Source organism: Crinia signifera, chromosome 11, assembly GCF_055691185.1.
Source record: "Crinia signifera chromosome 11, ASM5569118v1, whole genome shotgun sequence".
Lineage (NCBI taxonomy): Eukaryota > Metazoa > Chordata > Amphibia > Anura > Myobatrachidae > Crinia > Crinia signifera.
The window spans coordinates 2,053,719-2,073,679 of NC_139227.1; the positions used below are offsets into that span (position 1 = coordinate 2,053,719).

Here is a 19,961-nt window from a genome sequence, read left to right on the forward strand (position 1 = left end):
AAATCTGGAAAGTTTTGACATACGCTAGGGGTAACCCTACTTTTCCATAAATGTCCTCTAATTTGTAGACATAGCTACATTCTGAATATAAAAAGTCCTCATTGAAGGGTTTTCTTTTTTCTTTGTCAAATATTTTACCTCATTGGAAAAATTCCAAATTATTCAAATAGATACAAAAAAAATGAAGCTCTAGTGATCAAATAATGAAATCCTGTTTGTAATTGTCTGTTATATCTCCTCTGAGCAGTAACACTTCCACACCAAGTGCAAAAATACATTTTCTAGCTATATACTGTATTTTGTACTTCCAATTTCCCTCTCTGAGCCCAGAATGTTATTAGCAGGAATATACTGTATAGCAAAATAATTTGTACTAAAGATTCACACCTATTTGACATTATTTTAATATCACCTGAATATACTAATTAGTTCCAAGCCTTAAAATTTGCATTTATTTTAGTAATCAGATAAATTCCCATTTGCCCAATTATACTGAAATTGAATTAAAAAAACTCTGTCGGAAGCCCCGAGATAATACAGTATCTTCAAATAGAATAATTGGGGTACCTTATGGGTCCTCTACTGCTACATAGCTTTCCCTGCATGCCTGTGATCAGCCTGTGATCAGCCTGTGATCAGCCCGTGATCAGCCATGTGTGTCTAATACACCACAGGTTGATCACTATGGAAAAAAAAAAGTTCGAAAAAAAATGTAACAGATATCTGCACGAAGGGACTAGTGATTGGTGATTGGTGATCTGGGGCCTTATTTTGGTTCACTCTTTCTGACAAAATACTTCTTAGATGGACAAAACCATGTGCACTGCAGGGGGGCAGATGTAACATGTGCAGAGAGAATTAGATTTGGGTGAGTAATTTTGTTTCTGTGCAGGGAAAATACTGACTGCTTTATTTTTACACTGCAATATAGATCTCCCTTTGAAGTAAAACCCCACCCAAATCTAACTCTCTCTGCACATTTTGCATATGCTCCCCTGCAGTGCACATGGTTTTGTCCATCTAAGAAGGATTTTGTCAGAAAGAGTGAAGCAAAATAAGGCCCCTGGTGAGGGCAGACGGTCAATTGTCGCTGTGATCACGTTTGTGATCCCCGATGCAGTAAAGTGGTTGCAAATAGCTGCAGTTTCTGCCTGTATGCATAGTCAGACAGATTTAGGTGGCAGCATTTAAAATGGGTGCAGCTTTTTGCTCCGGAGTCCCAAACTGGCAGCAGCAGCATTGCTGAAATCATCGGAAAGATGCCTACCGCCTAGTCTAGTGCTCTGGATCTAACGTATATCGCTGAGTGGTTCCTAGCAGAGAGGAGGGGGCCCGGATGAAGGAAGCTGTAAATAGGCCTCCTTCTCTCTTGAAATGGTACCATCCCCACACACCTGCTTGTAAGAGCAGCCATCATTGCTATCAGCTCATTGTTCCAGCCCTATTCTGGGTGCAGGAGATACAACTGAAATTGCCCGATCATTATCTCTGGATATATCATAATACAGAGGTTGGTACTTGTTTCCTAGCAAGGCGCCCGCCGGGTCCCATCGCATACCTTAACTTAACTTAAGTTGATGTTATATAATGTGGCGATCGCAGCGAGCCACCGAGCCAGAAGCGTGGTGAGCCCCGCGAGGGGACACGTAATACGTATGAAGTAATGCGCGTCCCCTCGCGGGGCGCGCTGCGCTCGCCACACTACTGTATATAACATCAACTCCACGCCGACGTGGATAGTGGGGGTATGAAAAGGTCGGAGGACGCGTACCGCCGCCCCTCGAGGGCTCGCTGAGCTCGCCATGCTTCGGGTTGACATTGATCGTGGCGAGGCGTTAACAATGGGGGGGGGCATTTCACATAGTAATTACCCATCAGGGTGGGTATAAAATGAAAAATGGGTTCTGGGGAGCATTTAACATTGGGGCCAATGTAAAAATCGGGTTGTCGCATCGCATGCAATTTGGTCGCATGCGATGCGATCGACCCGATTTTTGCGACCCGATTTCATACAATTAAAATCGGTGGTGCCCTGCTAGGAAACAAGTAGGTTTCAAGTCGTTCCAAAACTGTGTGCCGTAACTCCCTGGGGTGCCTCGGGACACTTGCAGGGGTGCCTTGGGATACTTGCAGGGGTGCCTTGGATTAGTGGTCTAGAGGCAATTTAAATTATTTATGGTCATTGTAAAAGGCAAAAACATTGCTGGTGGGCTACCAATAATAAAATATGTGGACAAACAGAAGCTGTGCTCTGTACATGGAGCCGTCCGACTCAATCAGAATAAGGGCCAATGTGGAAATACTCCAAGCTAGAGTGCTGTAAGGAAGATAAGTGCATTACACAAAATAGCAACACTGTTTATACATATAACAGTCAAACCCTCATTTACATTTTGGAACTATACAAAAAAAAAGTTGATAGTGCCCCATATGAAGCCCAGTCAGTGACACACAATTATTTCACCTCCTCACAGTCCTTCCTATGAAAACATTAGAAAAAGTATTTCCGATCAATCACTGACTAACTGGTAACTGACAACAAATCACAACTGCAGAAAGAAAAGCTGTCAGCTAAAAGCTGTTCAGCCAATCAGCGCAGAGGTTTCCATGGTAACTACATTTCAATGCCTTGTAATAAAGCTCAAATCTATTTTTCTAGTGAGATTTTCTACTTATTTCAGGGCTGAGATTTATCTGATGCACAGAGTGAAAGAACCCAGTGTGTATGTCAATATTTTGTTAAGGCTAAAACAAAAAGACTGAAATATTACAGACTGAGACATACTGTACCCAGTGAGACCCAGTGAGACCCTGAATAGCTGATATGTCATGAGAATATGGTGTAATATTCACTCACTGATCTCTGAGGCCTAGGGGGGCTGTATCAAACCTTCTAAACCGCATATGTGAAACAGTTGCCAATAGCAACCTATACATCATTTATTAATAACATTGTATAAAATGTAAAAAAGTGCAGCTTTTCGGATGTTCTCTTTGGAAGGTTTAATACATTGAGGGGGAAATTCTCTAAGCTAAAAATGCGGTAAAAACCCCGTTGTCAGGGTTTTTACCGCATTTTGGGATGCAGAAAAAATCTGGCGATGCCCCATAGAAGCCCTCCGCCACCCACCGCCGCCCCGCACGGACCCCCGCCGCCCCGAATCACCCCCCCCTCTAACCTGTGTCCGGGCAGCACAGAGCTGTGCTGCCCGGACCTGTGACCTCCTCCTCCCCGCACTCATCCTCTTCCGGGTGCATGGAGGAGGAGAGCCCGGCGCAGCAGCAGCAGTGCTGGGTAAGGGAGGGAGGGTAGAGCTGCTGGGTCCCCATGGGACCCGCTGACTCTATCGCAAAGGACAGCTCTTAACGCAAGAGCTGTCCTTTGCCATAATTATCGCATATGTTACTGCATATGCGATAATTATGCAGGTGATGGGCGGCGATGGGCGGCGGAGCTGGGGAGCGGATGTTAGAGCATCCCCCCTGAATCTTTAGTATACACATTAAGTGGCATGCCTGCTTTGCTGCCGTTCCGCTCCATTAAAATCCCGCCTTGCTAATTAATGTGCTCGCTGTGCGAATGGTTGTGTATGCCGCCAACAGGGGGGTGCTATGGGCACGACTCTCCCGGGCCCGGTCGCTCTGACAGAGGGTAGAGCCTGGGGAGCCCGACAGATGACTGGTGGAGAGCGCACATCGGATCAGAATCGTACTGAAGGTCAAAATCAGGGGATTGGAGTCCAAATCGTCCTGGTGTGAACCCAGCATAACACTCATATAACTAGCAGAGTCTCAATCGCCAGGCCACTTACAAAGATATATCTATGCACTATCAGATGCACCATTCCTGGGTCACCTTCTGAGAATGGCCTCCTGTGTAGTGTTTGTGTGTCACACCTCCTCCCAGGAGGAACGCCCACTGAATTCCACACACTGCGCATCCGATGATGTGCTGTAACAATCGGGACACGTGCACAGTGCTACTAAGGTGTATATACAAATATAAACCTTGGCCAACTGTGTGTGACATCAACACTGTGCAGCTCACAATTACACCCAGTACATCTACATGACATTTGTGCTGTATTTCTGGGGATTCCGCCGATTTGTGATCCACACAACAGGACAAGTAATTCTTCCTCCTGCAGAGCAAACTGGAAAGTCTCATGAAAACCACAAGGGAAATAAAGGGCAAACGTTGGTGTTTCAATAATAAAACACACATTACCTAACCCCCTAGGAAAGATATCCCATTCCCATTATATAATGAGCAGTAGTTTATTAAATAAACAATAGTACTCCTGGAAAAGTTCATCTTCAGGACACACACAGGATTATAGTACTGTACATACATTGCAGACAAACTCTTTATATTCTATGTCATGGGTCCTCAAACTGCGGCCCTCCAGATGTTGTGAAACTACAAATCCCAGCATGCTTTGCCACCGTTTTGCTATAAGGGAGTGTTAAAACTGGCAAGGCATGCTGGGATTTGTAGTTTCACAACATCTGGAGGGCCGCAGTTTGAGAACCCATGTTCTATGTAGTATTCGCCATGTTAGTGACTGACATACAATACAGAAAGCATACTCATGACCTCTAACCATTGCCAGCCCATAACGAACGAAGTAATGCCCTCCCAAGCACAATAAGACTCTCCTTCAGTCTCCAAACCTATAAGCCATGGGTGGGAAACCTCAGGCCCGGGGGCCGTATGCGGCCCCCGTAGCCGGTCTGAGTGGCCTTCCCAACCGCCCAGCGGCTTTGCCGGGAGTCAAGTACAGGGGAATTCTCGCGATTGGTCCGTAGTTCTCACAAGATTCCTCTTAATCAACAGCAGCCGGAGACTGTCAGTCTTATTCAGTGGCAGCCACCGGAGCGTGGGACAGCTAAAGCAGGACAATTTTGTATGAGAAATTTTTACATATGGCCCCCAGAGGATTTTTTCCCCATACAAACGGCCCTTGGCACAAAAAAGGTTCCCCACCCCTGCTATAAGCGTTCCCTAAAAACTCCTCTCTTCAGGCACGCTTATCAAATTCCAGAACCAGTCATAGAACCTTGTATTCTGGTGGAATCGATGCAATAAAGAATACAGTATCTATCCTTATGTATCAATGCCGATTTCCCTATAGATTGTAAGCTTGTAAGCTACATTTTGACTGTCTGTAAATACCCAGTTTGTTGTATCTGTCTCCTTTGGAAAGCGCAATGGAATATGCTGCGCTATATAAGAAACTGTAAATAAATACATAAGTAATATACACTACAATTTATATACCAAGGTCAATGGCCAGATGTATCAAGCTTCAAAAAGTGATAAAATAGAGAGTGATAAACAGCCAGCCAGTCAGCCCCTAACTGTCATGTTACAGAGTGGGTTTGAAAAATGACAAGTAGGAGCTGTTGAGCATCTCTCCACCCTTATCACTTTTTGAAGCTTGATCCATCTGGCCCTAAATCACTGACAAGCAAACAATGAAAAAGTCTTAAAAGAATATTTGAAATACATTTGCATATTGTACTATTCTAAGTCAATATCTCCAAGGGAGATTAAGATAAAGCATTCTGGGAGTTTCCTTTTGGTAGTCAGAATATTTTAATTATAATTGTACTATTTCAGTTACGCTTGCCATAATATCCCTTTAATCTGGGACATCTATGATTTACACAAATTCTGTGGCTTTCTAGCATTTTTCCTGGTTTTAACCAGCCATAGAATCATCGATGTCCCATGGAAAAAAGATCTTACGGCAAGCCTAATTATAGTATTTTCTACCAGAAATTCTAGGCCTTGCAGGTATTTTTTTTGCACAGTGATCTGCAGTATTAGAGGAGAACCGGTACTTATATATTATCTGGGCGCCCGATTTTTTCATTGCATGCCACTACTTAAGGCATGCGATGCGATGCGATTTTTCATTGTAAAGACCCGATTTTTAATTCACCCATGGGTGATTTCATACCCCCACTATCCAACTACGCATGGAGTTGATTTTATATAGTGTGGCGAGCGGACGCGGATTACTTTACATGTATTCTGCGTCCCCTCGCGGGGCTCACTGCGCTCGCCACGCTTCGGGCTCGGTGGCACGCTGCGCTCGCCACACTATATAAAATCAACTCCATGCGTAGTTGGATAGTGGGGGTATGAAATCACCCATGGGTGACTATACAATTAAAAATCGGGTCTTTACAATGAAAAATCGCATCGCATGAATTGTATGCCACTATATTGCATGCGATGCGATGCAATACAATAAAAAAAAATTGGGCGCCCAGATATTACACAATTACCGGAGAACCTTTGCCGACCACAACTGATTCAGAGGACAATACTCATTCAAATCTGTAAATATCAGCATTGCATAAGCAAAACAGAAACAGTGACTCACAGCTGAATATAATAGAGGACAAGTACAGGGTACATAACCATAGCTGCATCAGCAGAGGACACTGACATAAGTATCAGGGGGCAGAGAACAAGGGATCTGCAGCACCCTATTACACAGTATATAACCCAGGAGACAGTGACTGACAGCTGTATACAATAAAGGACAAGTACAGGGCACATAACTATAGCTGCATCAACAGAGGACACTGACATAAGTATCAGGGGGCAGAGAACAAGGGATCCGCAGCGCCCTATTACAGAGTACATAACCCTGGAGACAGTGACTGACAGCTGTATACAATAGAGGACAAGTACAGGGCACATAACCATAGCTGCATCAGCAGACGGCACTGACATAAGTATCAGGGGGCAGAGAACAAGGGATCTGTGGTGCCCTATTACACAGTATATAACCCAGGAGACAGTGACTGACAGCTGTATACAATAAAGGACAAGTACAGGGCACATAACTATAGCTGCATCAGCAGGCGGCACTGACATAAGTATCAGGGGGCAGAGAACAAGGGATCCGCAGCACCCTATTACAGAGTATATAACCCAGGAGACAGTGACTTACAGCTGAATACAATAGAGGACAAGTACAGGGCATATAACCATAGCTGCATCAGCAGAGGACACTGACATAAGTATCAGGGACAGAGAACAAGGGATCCGCATCACCCTATTACAGAGATATAACCCAGGAGACAGTGACTTACAGCTGTATACAATAGAGGACATGTACAGTGTATATAACCATAGCTGTATCAGCAGGCGACACTGACATAAGTATCAGGGCAGAGAACAAGGGATCCGCAGCGCCCTATTACAGAGTATATAACCCAGGAGACAGTAACTGACAGCTAGATACAATAGAGGACAAGTACATGGCACATAACCATAGCTGTATCAGCAGGTGGCACTGACATAAGTATCAGGGGGCAGAGAACAAGGGATCCACAGCACCCTATTACAGAGTATATAACCCAGGAGACAGTGACTTACAGCTGAATACAATAGAGGACAAGTACAGGGCACATAACCATAGCTGCATCAGCAGAGGACACTGACATAAGTATCAGGGGGCAGAGAACAAGGGATCCGCAGCACCCTATTACAGAGTATATAACGCAGGAGACAGTGACTTACAGCTGAATACAATAGAGGACAAGTACAGGGCACATAACCATAGCTGTATCGGCAGGGGACACTGACATAAGTATCAGGGGGCAGAGAACAAGGGATCCGCAGCGCCCTATTACACAGTATATAACGCAGGAGACAGTGACTTACAGCTGAATACAATAGAGGACAAGTACAGGGCACATAACCATAGCTGTATCAGCAGGCGACACTGACATAAGTATCAGGGGGCAGAGAACAAGGGCTCTGCATCGCCCTATTACAGAGTATATAACCCAGGAGACAGTGACTTACAGCTGAATACAATAGAGGACAAGTATAGGGCACATAACCATAGCTGCATCAGCAGAGGACACTGACATAAGTATCAGGGGGCAGAGAACAAGGGATCCGCAGCACCCTATTACTGAGTATATAACCCAGGAGACAGTGACTTACAGCTGTATACTATAGAGGACAAGTACAGGACACATAACCATAGCTGTATCAGCAGGCGGCACTGACATAAGTATCAGGGGGCAGAGAACAAGGGATCCGCAGCGCCCTATTACACAGTATATAACGCAGGAGACAGTGACTTACAGCTGAATACAATAGAGGACAAGTACAGGGCACATAACCATAGCTGCATCAGCAGAGGACACTGACATAAGTATCAGGGGGCAGAGAACAAGGGATCCGCAGCGCCCTATTACACAGTATATAACGCAGGAGACAGTGACTTACAGCTGAATACAATAGAGGACAAGTACAGGGCACATAACCATAGCTGCATCAGCAGAGGACACTGACATAAGTATCAGGGGGCAGAGAACAAGGGATCCGCAGCGCCCTATTACACAGTATATAACGCAGGAGACAGTGACTTACAGCTGAATACAATAGAGGACAAGTACAGGGCACATAACCATAGCTGCATCAGCAGGGGATACTGACATAAGTATCAGAAGGCAGAGAACAAGGGATCCGCAGCACCCTATTACATAGTATATAACCCAGGAGACAGTGACTTACAGCTGAATACAATAGAGGACAAGTACAGGGCACATAACCATAGCTGCATCAGCAGAGGGCACTGACATAAGTATCAGGAGGCAGAGAACAAGGGATCTGTGGTGCCCTATTACAGAGTATATAACCCAGGAGTCAGTGACTTACAGCTGAATACAATATGGATTCCACATCGGAGGAGATTACAGTAATGCAGTCTGGAGAAGACCGGAGTGTGGATAAGGTTCAAAGGAAAGTGGAACTCAGATCACCCTGCGCTCCCCTAGGTGCTGCCCAAGTGTTTCTTGGTGTTTCCCAAAAACACCTGAAATGAATGGCTAGAGAGGATGGATAAGAGACACTTTGGGCGCAGATAGGTGAAAGTACATTTATTTTATGAAAAAACAATCGGTATAAAAACAGAACAATGATAAAATGACAGTGATAAAATGGATGATCCTCCCTTACCCAGCGATGGGGGTGGAGCCTAGGGAGGGTAAACAGAGTGTTCCAGATGACAAAGAAGGGGACACCCTGTTGGCTCCACAGGTCTCTCTGGATAGGGTCCTTGTAAGGCAATCCTTGGTGGCCGGAGTGTGGATAAGGGTCTTGGTAGCATTCTGGGTTAGAAAGGGTCTGATACTGGTTTAGGTAAAGGATTACTTTAAGAAAGCGCAATTGGGGGCTAGAGGTAATAGTAGTGCCATCAAAAGACAATGAGATTGTGGGAAGTGAGTTTGTGCTGGAGGCTGGGAAGATTAATGAATGTTAGCCCCAGTCGCTGCCTCTCTGCCACACTATTTATATAATGAATATCAGCCGTAGTTACTGACCTACTTCCCATTCTTGTATATTTATTGAATAACTGCTCCATTCACTATGGGTCTTCTCACATAGGGGGTTATTCTGATTGAGTCAGACGGCTGCGTGTGCAGACGGACAGCCGATGTTTTGTATTTGCGCATGTGCAGAGGTGCTTCTGTGCACGTGCGAACGCCTCGCATGTCCGAACACTGCGTGAATTCCGTGCGGAAAATGATCACATCTGAGCAGGGGGTGGAGAGGGGTGTGAAGGGCTATTTGGGCTCAGTACCATATGCGCACGCCCCGAGTTCCATGGGCGTTCCCATGAAAACGCAGGGCGTGCGTATGGTAATGAGGCCATGACGCACGTGTGGGGGGCACTGACATAGATGGATGCCAGCTGCCCGCCCATATCCCTGCTTTCATACGGAAAACTGTCCGAGTGGTCTGGAGCACTCGGAGCTGTCTGACCGCTGGGTCCATCATTAGATGGTCAGCGACCATCGGAGGATGTGGGAGGTTCCCACAGATGGGGGAGGTGTTCACATGAAACATCCACTCACGGTCCATTCTCTTGGTGTCCTACAGCATTCGGATGGTGTGAGCGATCCGTACGATAGGCGGGGCTAAGAACACTCGTGCCCATCCGAAATACACAACCGTCTGACTCAATCAGAATAAGGGCCATAGAGAGATTGCCCAGCCCCGGTAAAATTGAGGCATGTCCTAAAAATAGAGGTTTGTCCGTGCCCCCTTAAGAAAAAAAGGGAAAACATGACTATTTGTAATCTGCTTGGCATCTAACACGGGCAGTACTAAATCTAATGGACACCTGGCTTTGTAAATGAGGCATTACCAGAAGAAAACATACTGACCTATGCACAGCAGCACTCTTAAGGGGCATACACACGTAGAGATGTGTGCTAAGCTATTGAGCGTAGGCGATTTCCTGGTGTCCGGATCTCCCATGGGGAGCACATACACACGTAGAGATGTGTGCTAAGCTATTGAGGGTAAGCGATTTCCTGGTGTCCAGATTTCCCATGGGGAGCACATACACATGCAGAGATTTGTGCTGAGTGATAAGGCCGGGTAATGGTTCAGAATGAGAGATTGTGATCAGTATCTCTCATTCTGTACACACAGAGAGATTTGCAGTCACTTGTTTAGCAATTTGACTAGATTGTGACTGCATGCACTGACTTAGTTGGCAGGAGATAATTAATCACTCGGGGCATACACACAGAGAGATCTGTGCTTACTTTCTAAGCAATCTGGTCAGATTGGTTAGAAAATAGCACAAATTCGCTCCGTGTGTATGCCCCTTTAGGTTCTAACAATAGACAATCTTAATCTCTGATTTTATCATTGATAAATAGACCCATAAATGCCTTTATTTACCCTGTTCTGAATGAGGGTTAATTACAGGGTGTAAGTAAGGAATAATACTGTACATTGTAAGGTGGTTGAAAGAGGGTGGACAAAGCTGAATCATTTACAGTGTGAGCATCTTATCATGTTTTCAAGGTTTCGTAATCATTTGCAGGTGAGTTAATCTCTTTTGCTAAGTCAGTAAAGCTGTGTACACACGGCAGCAATATGGGCTATAATCGCTGGAAATATGGACGCTGGCGACCATATTGCCAGTGATGGGAGTGTGCCCTGGCGATAAATCGCCGGGTGCGTGCTCCCGTTTTCAGCACCCTTGTTATCGCTGGTCGCAGGACCAGCTGATTACCTCTGTGGCTCCCCCAGCAGAGGTTCCCTTTCATCAACAACCATCTCTGGTCGCTGATGAAAAGGAGACAATGAGCAATATATCTCCCCGTGTGTACGCACCTTAAGTATTCCAAAGACAGAAATTCTGAAAACATGGCCAGATGGAATTACAGAGGAATGGAGATGAAAACCTGTGTGGTGTGTAGTATGATGGGTGGTGGAATTACGGACATTACTTTATATCTTTCCCAGTAATTCCTACATCCCCAATTGACTGTTAATTAACATTTATTTAAAGTGCGTACACATTAGGCAATATTTTGAACAATATTACTCATTTTGGACCTTCTGAGCGATAGTGTTCATAATATCTGTCAGTCTGAATGCACGGAGCGGTGCGCGCTCCAGCAGGTCGTTAGCGAGGGTTCTTGTCATCTGCATATGCAGCTCAATTCTGGCTATTATTACACTCTGGCTAGAATGTTCATAGGCCCTTATTCAGATCTGATTGCAGTACAAATTTGGGTACTTGTGTAGTTTCACAGCGGTAGGGAAATCGCATCGCAGCGAGCCCCGCAAGGGGACAAGTAATCGCGTCCCCTCGCCACGCTTCGGGCTCGTTTTCAGTGTTCCCTCGTGGAGCTCGCCACGCTTCGATTCCATGCAGATGTGGATAGTGGGGTTATGAACAGGTCGGGAGGACGCGTACCGCTGCGCTCGCCATGCTTCGGGTGGCGTGGATAGTGGGGGTGTGCTAAATGTGCAAAATCGCATCGCATGTGATTTGCATGCAATGCGATCCGTGGGCAGGGCATAAAGTGGTCATGCAGAGGTGGGGGAACTGATGCCCCCTAATTACACCCCCTCCCCCCATTAGGCAGAGACAGGGCCAGGGGTAGGGTTTTGGAATCTCCCCTGCAAACTAGAATGCAGGTCTGTGAGAATTACTGTGCAGGGCCAATGTGGAGGTTAAAATGTTCCACCTCACCATTAGAGGTGGTGGAACTCAGTTCCACCCCGTTCCCCCTCACTTTAACCCCTGTTCGCAGGCAGGGGAAACTGGAAACTACAAAAGTACCATTGCATCGCCCGCGACCGCATGCAATGCGATTTCTCTGCTGCCGTGAAACTACACAAGTACCCAAATTTGTTCTCAAAATGGGTAAAACCATGTGCACTGCAGGTGGGGCAGATGTAACATGTGCAGAGAGAATTCAATGTGGGTGTGGTGTCCCGAAACTGAACTGTAAATTGCAGTGTAAAAATAAAGCAGTCAGTATTTACCCTGCACAGAAACAAAATAACTCATACAAATCTAACTCTCTCTGCACAAGTTACATCTGCCTCACCTGCAGTGCACATGGTTTTATCCATTTTGATCAGATCTGAATAAGGGCCATTATTCGGCGTATCGTTCAGTGTGTATGCACAATATCATTTGTCCAGGACAAGTTCAAGGGAAATTTGTTCAACAAAACTTTACTTCTAACCCTGTTCCCTTGTATTGCACCTCAGTTACCATTGATAACCTGGTTTTGGTGTTCTCTGTGTTTCAGGTTCATTTACACAAGTATCTCCCTCTTCTATTTTTCTGTCACTGTATTTGTGGAATGAGGTTTCTGCTATTTCTCTTGGTTTTATATCAGGGTTGCCGACCCTCCCGGAATTTGCGGGAGTCTCCCGAAAATCGGGTCCTTCCTCCCGGCCCCCGGAAGGGTGGGCAACCCTCCCGGAATCAGGGGGACCCCCACTGAGCCCCCCGATCGCGGCATTTATATGCCGCAATCCGCGGGTCTCAGGGGAGGGGGCGGAGCTAAAACGGCACAATCGTGACGTTTTAGCCCCGCCCCCTCCATGGATATCAGTTATTTAGTCTATTTCCCGTAATGGGGGCGGGGCTTAATGACGTCATGGTTAAGCCCCGCCCCCAAAAAGCCTCATGAAAGCTTCCTCTCCGGGCTTCTCCCGGAGAGGATTTTCTGAAAGTCGGCAACCCTGTTTTATATTTTTCAGGAACTGTACTGAACCCAGAAACTAGCTCCAACAGACAGTGCAATCAGAAAGCTATGAGTATTCATAGGTGTGTATTACTGCACAGAGATCCGAACTGCAAACACTGTAATTATGTACACAGCAGTGAGATTACAAGGCTGGGAATAATTGGATGGATAACAGAAGCCTTGGGTGTCTGATACCTACTGTACATGGCTAAGCACCGATGTTACCTGGCTATAGGGCTTCTTCTGAAGTCTTTTAAGAATTGTTAATAAAAATAAATTCTATGTACAGTTGTTGGAAAACTATGATGAATTAGCAATAACTAACAAATGGAAGATTCTAAAGTATTTATCCAAATTTAGAAAATATTTTTTCTTAGAAATATTGCAATTGAGAAAACATCTGGGAATGTAAATTCTTAGTAATTAAGGACCTTATTCTAGTTCACTCTTTCTGACAAATTCCTTCTTAGATGGACAAAACCATGTGCACTGCAGGTGGGGCAGATGTAAAATGTGCAGAGAGAATTAGATTACACTGCAATATAGATCTCACTTTGAAGTAAAACCCCACCCAAATCTAATTCTCTCTGCACATGTTACATCTGCCCCACCTGCAGTGCACATGGTTTTGTCCATCTAAGAAGGATTTTGTCAGAAAGAGTGAACTAGAATAAGGCCCTAAATGTATGTTTGTCATTAAAGTCCAAAATTAGTTGTAGAGTCAAAGCTTACGAAATGATTGTATAAACTGATTGCATTGACTCATTACCAGATAATATGAAATGAGAGTTGATTCTGCTTATTTCTTAATATATTTAACCCTTTGAGTGCCAACGTTGCCGTGAGCGAACCTCAAAATATCCGCTATAAATGCCAACATCACAGCGACTATAAATAAATACAGATACAGCCGAGTCAATTCATTGAAGTTTAGTTAAATATTACACCCCAAAAAAGAACAGTCGCTGCGAGCACCTCTGGCATTTTTAACGGATATTTTGAGGTCACAGCAGCGTTGGCGCTCAAATGGTTTAATAATAAGGTTTGACAATTTTCACACCTATTTTGACAAATTCCCTTGGCACTCAAAGGGTTAATAGATAAATATATTTTCAATAACAAATGAAAACTGACCCTGCTGGCACTAAGCATTTGTGTCTGAGGAATTGCGCAGTGATGTAGCTTCTACACTTTGTAACATAGGAATCTAAGCACAGTAGGTAATTCCTGCTAGTCAGCTCTGTGCTTAGGAACGGCGGTGGAATGCGCTCAATGTAATGGTAGTTGGAGTCATAGGCAAACGCATGGGGGTTACGTTTGTGTATTTATCATATGTTTATCATTTTCCTGACCACTTATCTGACTTAAATGTTTAAAACAGCCTTTACTATAGACCAGGCATGTCCAACCTGCGGCCCTCCAGATGTGCTAAAACTACACATCCCAGCATGCATTGCCATCATTCTAGCATTCCCTAATAGCCAAATTGTGGCAAGGCATGCTGGGATGTGTAGTTTTAGCACATCTGGAGGGCCGCAGGTTGGACATGCCTGCTATAGACCATCTGTACTATTAAATATTAATATTGTATTTCATGCAGTATCCAGTGTATAAAAAAGACCAATTTTCAGGGCTGTTACCGCTCCCCAGACTCCCGTACTTACTGCAATGTGCTGCAGAATGGGAGATTTTGGATCACAGTTGGAAACCCCCCTCTACAAATCCTGCGTTTGCCACTGGGAGTTCAGTGCCTTATGCGCCCAGTTACAGTACTGACAGTAATCCTAGCTCTAAACCCAATGAATGCTGTAGATGGTGCCAGAGTGACAATACGCCAGGATGTAATGGCACAAAGCACCTTGGTGCCACGGCCCTAAGGGCTGTCCAGCCATACTTGTCTGATTAGAGGAGACATTTCTGAACTGATCAGTAGTTACCTGCTCCTAGATGCCGCACTGTTCAGGCTTACAGAACTTATTATCACCCAAACCCCAAACCTATATCTACCTACTGTAAGTGTGGTACTAAGTCATGGATCCACACCGTACGACAAAGTATTGCCAGAGATTAATAAATGATTGACTAACCCCCATTTGACACTGATCATTCAAGGAGCACAGAGGATTTCCATCTCATCTAATGCATACGTAACACTGGATTGTATATTCAATTGGACAATCTCAGTAATACATTACCAGGTCATTGCAGAAAACTGAGTATTCTTAGCTATGGGTTTAGCAGAACTTGCCTCCTGAATAAATCATCCTCATTGATTCAGACTGAACATAAGGGAACAGTCTTATATTCATAAGGATTGCACACAAATTGCAGGCAGAGAATGATATTATGAGATCACACAGTTAACACTTCTAGGGATATATGTTTTTGGCTGCTATTCCCATCCTATGTATGTTTTCTTATAGTTGGAATAGCTGTCAGAATAAATGATTACACATGTCCCTTAGGTATATCATATCTGATGATAAAAATAACATGTAATAGATTTCTATCTGTATATTGAAATATCCAGAGAATTACAGAAAATATCTATGCACAATATATGGAAGAGGGAGAGGAGAATGGAGATCAGGATGGAAAGGACGAGATATCAAGACAGGTGACTGACGCTAACAGGAGCCAATAGGACATATCGATAAACCTAAAATATGAGACATTTGGTGGATGTGGGGTTGCTTATAGCAAATTGATGGCTGGATTTGAATTGTACAGAGGGCATGGTTACTTCTTTGGGTACCCCTTTATAAACATATGCAGTTTCCATGGATACAAGATCAGTCTCCACAGCAACAGAGAGAAGCAGAAACATAAAGGATGAACACATGGGGGAGGGTGGGGGCTAATAAAATGTGGCACACTCAATTACACACACACACATTGTGACACAGGGATACTGATACATTTAGACACATATATTGGGAGAGAAACTGAGACATATTTGCATTTATTAATCAACACAGAAAACGAGGCGAGCTACATTGATTTACAGCGGCAACAGTGTTAAACAGAGTACACAATGAAATGTATATATGGCACACTCCAAGGATGGTTTATGAATCACAGAAAAATCAGCGTGACTGTGATTAGCTACATAAAGGAAACACAGAACTGCACTGAGATTACACCATGCAGAGGTCGATGGAATATACAGTATGGCCAGTTCATTAGAAGGATATACTGGATACTATTACTGGATACTATATACAGAGGAGAGATCGAGTATACGGTATACACATATTTGTTACTGAGCAAACAGACTCAGGAACAAACATTTCTACAATCATTCATATAAACTGTTAAATCAGCAGTTTGATTAGTAGATAATACACAACATAACATTCTGGGGAATCCAAATACCAAAGCGGCACTTTATACTGTACACACCCATCCTCTTATTCCCCTACATAGTTCCGAACTATATTACTGTATTATATATTTATACACACACTATACAAAAAGTATACTATTGCATGAAGCAATTTAAAGCAAATACTGCAGAAGCCATTTTTGCAAAGAGCTTCACAGATCTGCCTCTTGCAACCAAAGGCGCAACATTGGTCGCACATTGGGAAAATCCTTTGCGCCATCGGACCACTGAGCAACCCCATGGTTTCTCCGAATGCTGTTAGAATGGATACGCCAAGGCCTGGAAGATGCAGTCGCTGGCTGTGACACGCCCCACAAAATGTTCATGACGCACCTGTTTTTTAGTAGCCACTCCCCATTACCTCCACCAAACAGTCGCTGGCTATCAATAAAACTGCATCTAAACACTGCAACTGCCGACGCAAAACCATCGTGCCACATGTGCAGTGTATCTCAGACACACTTGCTGTATAAAATAAATATTATCCATCTGCAAAAGAACTAAAATGTGTCCATCTCTGATCCAGGCCTGGGGTCATTTGTTAGTGCTTTGCACTGTCCTTAGCCATGTTGTTACACAACCTATTGTTACAAATCCTGTTGCACATTGTCTTTCACACTATATATCATTGTGATGCAAACAATGGAGAACACTACTATTAATCATTTATGCTAACAAGACATTTCCAAGTAAAGAAATCATTGTATTCATAGTTACACAGACATTATTTCACAGGACTATATCATCATTATTGGGAAGGTTACACAGTGACTCACGCATAGTGTTAATAACTTGATAGAGCACAAGGACAGCTGTGACTTGGGCAGTGGAGTATACAGAGGTACACCTGAGACCTGCACACATTACATACTGTACATATCTGCAGGCACAAAGATAACTAGCTATATACAGTATATATACAAAACAAGTCTACGGCTTCACAGAACACTCATTGTATCAGCAGATAGATTGTCAGAACACTATTCCCACCCAATATTCCCATACCAACAGTCCTCTCACTCTATATTCCCATACTAACAGTCCTCTCACTCTATATTACCATACTAACAGTCCTCTCACTCTATATTACCATACTAACAGTCCTCTCACTCTATATTTCTATACTAACAGTCTTCTCACTCTATATTCCCATACCAACAGCCCTCTCACACTATATTCCCATACTAACATTCCTCTCACTCAATATTCCCATACTAACAGTCCTCTCACTCTATATTCCCATACTAACAGTCCTCTCACTCTATATTCCCATACCAACAGTCCTATAACTCTATATTCCCATACTAACAGTCCTCTCACACTATATTCCCATACCAACAGTCCTCTCACTCTATATTCCTATACTAACAGTCCTCTCACTCTATATTCCCATACTAACAGTCCTCTCACACTATATTACCATACTAACAGTCCTCTCACACTATATTACCATACTAACAGTCCTCTCACTCTATATTACCATACTAACAGTCCTCTCACACTATATTCCCATACCAACAGTCCTCTCACTCTATATTCCCATACCAACAGTCCTCTCACTCTATATTCCCATACCAACAGTCCTCTCACTCTATATTACCATACTAACAGTCCTCTCACTCTATATTACCATACTAACAGTCCTCTCACTCTATATTTCTATACTAACAGTCCTCTCACTCTATATTTCTATACTAACAGTCTTCTCATTCTATATTCCCATACCAACAGTCCTCTCACTCTATATTCCCATACCAACAGTCCTCTCACTCTATATTCCTATACTAACAGTCCTCGCACTCTATATTCCCATACCAACAGTCCTCGCACTCTATATTCCCATACTAACAGTCCTCTCACTCTATATTCCCATACTAACAGTCCTCTCACTCTATATTCCTATACCAACAGTCCTCTCACTCTGTATTACCATACTAACAGTCCTCTCACACTATATTCCCATACCAACAGTCCTCTCACTCTATATTCCCATACTAACAGTCCTCTCACTCTACATTACCATACTAACAGTCCTCTCACTCTTTATTACCATTCTAACAGTCCTCTCACTCTATATTCCCATACCAACAGTCCTCTCACTCTATATTACCATACTAACAGTCCTCTCACTCTATATTCCCATACTAACAGTCCTCGCACTCTATATTCCTATACCAACAGTCCTCTCACTCTATATTCCTATAACAACAGTCCTATCACACTATATTCCCATACTAACAGTTCTCTCACTCTATATTGCCATACTAACAGTCCTCTCACACTATATTCCCATACCAACAGTCCTCTCACTCTATATTACCATACCAACAGTCCTCTCACTCTATATTCCCATACCAACAGTCCTCTCACACTATATTCCCATACCAACAGTCCTCTCACACTATATTCCCATACCAACAGTCCTCTCACTCTATATTCCCATACTAACAGTCCTCTCTCTCTATATTCCCATACTAACAGTCCTCTCACTCTATATTTCTATACTAACAGTCTTCTCACTCTATATTCCCATACCAACAGTCCTCTCACTCTATATTCCCATACCAACAGTCCTCTCACACTATATTCCCATACCAACAGTCCTCTCACTCTATATTCCCATACTAACAGTCCTCTCTCTCTATATTCCCATACTAACAGTCCTCTCACTCTATATTCCCATACTAACAGTCCAATCACTCTATATTACCATACTAACAGTCCTCTCACTCTATATTCCCATACTAACAGTCCTCTCACTCAATATTCCCATACTAACAGTCCTCTCACTCTATATTCCTATACTAACAGTCCTATCACTCTATATTCCCATACCAACAGTCCTCTCACTCTATATTCCCATACCAACAGTCCTCTCACTCTATATTCCCATACCAACAGTCATATCACTCTATATTCTAATACTAACAGTCCTCTCACTCTATATTCCCATACTAACAGTCCTCTCACTCTATATTCCCATACTAACAGTCCTCTCACTTTATATTCCCATACCAACAGACCTCTCACTTTATATTCCCATACCAACAGACCTCTCACTCTATATTTCCATACCAAGTCATATCACTCTATATTCCCATACCAACAGTCCTCTCACTCTATATTCCCATACTAACAGTCCTCTCACTCTATATTGCCATACTAACAGTCCTATCACTCTATATTCCCATACTAACACTCCTATCACTCTATACTCCCATATTAACAGTCTTATCACTCTATATTGCCATACTAACAGTCCTCTCACTCTATATTGCCATACTAACAGTCATCTCACTCTATATTCCCATACTAACAGTAATCTCACTCTATATTCCCATACTAACAGTAATCTCACTCTATATTGCCATACTAACAGTCCTCTCACTCTATATTCCCATACTAACAGTCCTCTCACTCTATATTCCCATACAAACAGTCCTCTCACTCTATATTGCCATACTAACAGTCCTATCACTCTATATTGCCATACTAACAGTCCTCTCACTCTATATTGTCATACTAT

The 19,961-nt window shown here is 43.6% G+C and overlaps 1 protein-coding gene across 6 annotated transcripts in view; it reads right to left on the reverse strand.

Annotated features, from left to right (window-relative positions):
* CNIH2 (cornichon family AMPA receptor auxiliary protein 2) overlaps positions 1-19,961 on the reverse strand; it is a 114,766-nt gene that overhangs the window by 78,513 nt on the left and 16,292 nt on the right. The window lies entirely within an intron of this gene.